Source organism: Microtus ochrogaster, linkage group LG7_11 (genome assembly GCF_000317375.1).
Source record: "Microtus ochrogaster isolate Prairie Vole_2 linkage group LG7_11, MicOch1.0, whole genome shotgun sequence".
Classification (NCBI taxonomy): domain Eukaryota; kingdom Metazoa; phylum Chordata; class Mammalia; order Rodentia; family Cricetidae; genus Microtus; species Microtus ochrogaster.
This window is the reverse complement of record NC_022032.1, coordinates 9,304,134-9,307,930: the sequence shown is the minus strand read 5'-3', so window position 1 is coordinate 9,307,930 and position 3,797 is coordinate 9,304,134.

Sequence of the window (3,797 nt, the reverse complement as noted above, 5' to 3'; positions counted from 1 at the left end):
GCCACAAGAGACTGACTCAGTAGGGGAGGCCGATGCAGTTAGAGTCACAGAAGTACCGCTGCACACTTTATGCCACAGCATGTGCCCTCTCCTGCTTCCTGGCTCCTCAGAGGGGATTGGAAACATCTGTTCATCGTTCTATGCATAATAGACCATAGCAAAATTTTGATTACCTCATTCCCACAAGGCTCCAGTGAGATGGTTTGTCTTATCATTATTGGAGACTATCCAGTATTAAGAACCTAAGATTCTTATCTCAGCACAATGTCTGATTTCCCGAGGCCACCTTTCCATTGTTCATTTCCTTCTACTTGCTTTGGCCAAGGCCAGTGCTCCTGAAGAAGAAAGGCTATCGGACATGTCTACATGACTTCTGTGATGAGGATTCCTCTGTTGATCATTACTATTTATGGTCCCGACACTTTGAATTTACCAGACCCAAAAAGAGGAACATGGGATGTACTCACTCATATTTGGTTTCTAGCCATAAATAAAGGACATTGAGCTTATAATTCGCAATCCTAGAGAAGCTAAATAAGAAGGTGAATCCAAAGACAAACATATAGGCATCTTCCTGAATATTAACCTTCATCAGGCGATGAAAGGAGACAGAGACAGAGACCCAAATTGGAGCACTGGACAGAAATCTCAAGGTCCAAATCAGGAGCAGAAGGAGAGGGAGCATGAGCAAGGAACTCAAGACCGCGAGGGGTACACCCACACACTGAGACAATGGGCATGTTCTATCGGGAATTCACCAAGGCCAGCTGGCCTGGGTCTGAAGAAGCATGGGATAAAACCGGACTTGCTGAACATAGCGGACAATGAGGACTACAGAGAACTCAAGAACAATGGCAATGGGTTTTTGATCCTACTGCACATACTGGCTTTGGGGGAGCCTAGGCAGTTTGGATGCTCACCTTACTAAACCTGGATGGAGGTGGGCGGTCCTTGGACTTCCCACAGGTCAGGGAACCCTGCTTGCTCTTCGAGCTGATGAGGGAGAGGGACTTGATAGGGGGAGGGGGAGGGAAATGGGAGGCGGTGGTGGGGAGGAGGCAGAAATCCTTAATAAATAAATAAATTAAAAAAATAAAGTATATTAGTACAAAAGATTTATATTTCTTATCAGGGTCAAGAATTCAGATTTTTTCCATACTTCTCTAGAAAGGAAAGTCTTCACCATTTTGACTTATTCTCACTATGGGGTCTAGCTTTACTGATTCGAGTCTTGCCTTGTCTGTCCTTAGTTAAATTTCCAGTGGAGCTATAAAATTATGTTTTCTTTGGTCAAGATACTTCTTGTCTATCTGGATGCAGGGTTGTTCCAAGTTCATTGGTCATTTGTTGATATCATGTGACATAGTTATGAACCTCTGGCATCTTAATGCTATAGTACCCTTTGGGACCAGGGATGATCTTCCTTGAGTGGAGGGATCACTCTCCTGTACGCTTTTCTAAGTACATTCACACTTGAAGTGGATTTAACAAGATAGCTTTTGTAGTGTGTGTCACGCTTGATCGTGCACACATGCGCTTATGTGCACTGCTCTGCTACATGGGTATGTGTGTGCACACTTGTGGAGACCAGAAACTGGTGTAGTATCTTCTTCCATTACTTTCTACTTTATGTTTTGAGACAGGGTCATAGATTCATGTAGATTTAATGGACAGGAAGCCCTAGAGTTCCTCCTGTGTCTAACTTCCCAGTTCTATCAATATAAGAATGTACTGCCACACCTCACACCTGCTCTTTTCTGCGTGCGTGTGTGTGTGCGCGTGCGCGTGCTAGGTATTCAAATTTAGAACCTCGTGATTATATGGCAATCATGTTACTGATTGAGCTACCCTCTTAGATCCCTGATTCGCATTCAACACTTAAATGGAGTGGGTGGAGCAATAGCTATCATGCAGTGTGGCAGCCAACTGCTTATTCCTAGATGTTGTGGACTGAGCAAGCGCATGATCAGTTCTCTCTGACCTCTCAGTGTAATGTTTTAGACTCTGTGAACACGGCTGGCTTTCAGAGATTAGAGGCTTTAAAGCATTAGGTGGATCCCACTGTTGGCAAGTTCTATTAGCGATGCTCCACAGCATCAAGAAATAGAAGTATACTCTAGGCTCTTGGTTGCTTAGCGGTGCAAGCTGACTAGAGTCCGAAGCTTTGCCAGCTCACGTCCGCTCTGCCTCGGGCAACGAAAGAGCTTTTCCCAGAAGAGCAGAGGAGACCGCACAGTGCAGCAAACGTTCTGGTCATTGGCAATAATGGAGAGAAGGCAGCTTACTCCTGACAATGAATTAAGGCAGTGGTTCTCAACCTTTCTAACGCTGCGACCCTTTAACACAGTTTCTCATGTTGTGGTGATCCTCAACCATAAAATTACTTTTGTTGCTACTACATAACTATAATTTTGCTATTATGAATTGAATGTGAGCATCTGTAATTTTAATTGTCTTAGGTGACCCTTATAAAAGGGTCGTTTGACCCACCCAAAGGGCAGAAACCTATGGGTTGAGAACTACAGCATTAATTTTTTTTTTGTGGGTGTGTGATAGGTCCTATGTAGTTCTGGCTGTCCTGGAGTTTCTTCTGTACATCAGGCTGTCCTGGAACTCACAGAGATCCACCTGCCTCTGCCTCCTGAGTACTGAAATTAAAGGTGTACACCACCACACTCAGCCTGATAATCCATCACTCCTGGACTAGTCTTCCTCTGTCATGTGATTTTATGGTAAGATTTATTATTTTACCTCTTTGCAATGAGTTTCACATTCAGGTAAAATTGTGTCAGTCAAGACATCCCCATGGACAGACTTTGGTCTTTGAGGCTACCAATCCAGGAAGATGTCTGAGAGGTAGAAAAATCACATGATCTATTCCTGCTTTTCCTTTCAACATAACACAGAACTCTCCTGTGGCCAGATATGCAGGTTCCTCTCTTACACCGGGCGTTATCTACAATTTAACTCAATTCTGACACTACCTGCAATTAGGTCAGACACTACAGGGCAAGGGCTCCACCATCTCCCTAGGCTGTCCTTATTTCAGATGCCAGCTGCAAATCTGAATCTCAAGAATTAGAGACAAGTGGCTAAATCGAGGGTTTACATGTATCCTGGTAAGCTGTTGTTTTAGGAATCAACTTGGCACAAGCTAGAGTTATCTGAGACGAGAGAATCTCGGTTGAGAAAAAGCCTCCCCAAGATTGGCCTGCAGGCAAGTCGTTGTGCATTTTCTTAGGGATAATGTGGGAGCTCAGCCAATTGTAGGTAGTAATGCCCCTGCAGGGGTGGTCTTGGGGTGTATAAGAAAGCAGACTGAGCAAGCCATGAGGGGCATGTCAAGAAGTAGTGTTCCTCCATGGCCCCTGCATCAGCTCCTGCCTCCAGGTCTCTGCCTTGAGTTCCTGCCCTGACAAACTACACAGCTGTAAGACAAAATGAACCGTCTCCTCCCTGTGTTTTTTTGGTCATGGTTTTTACCACAGCAATAGATGCTCTAATGAAGACAATGCTAATCATTCTTGTCCTTAGTCACTGTCCAGAGAAGCCCACAGAGCTCCAGGAAATACTTTCCTTACATTTCCAATTGATTATGGATTTAAAAGAATACAAAATGATCAACTAGATGAAGAGTGTTCAGCACCAGAACCTTGGTCTCCATGGAGTCTGAGTGCACAACCCCCCTGGAGCTGTGGACAAATTCACCAGCCCGGAAGTTCTCCAGGTCTGTCTTTTTGTTCTCAGTGGAGGCTCCAGAGTGTGTATATGATTAAACCGTTGGCCATATGTGATCA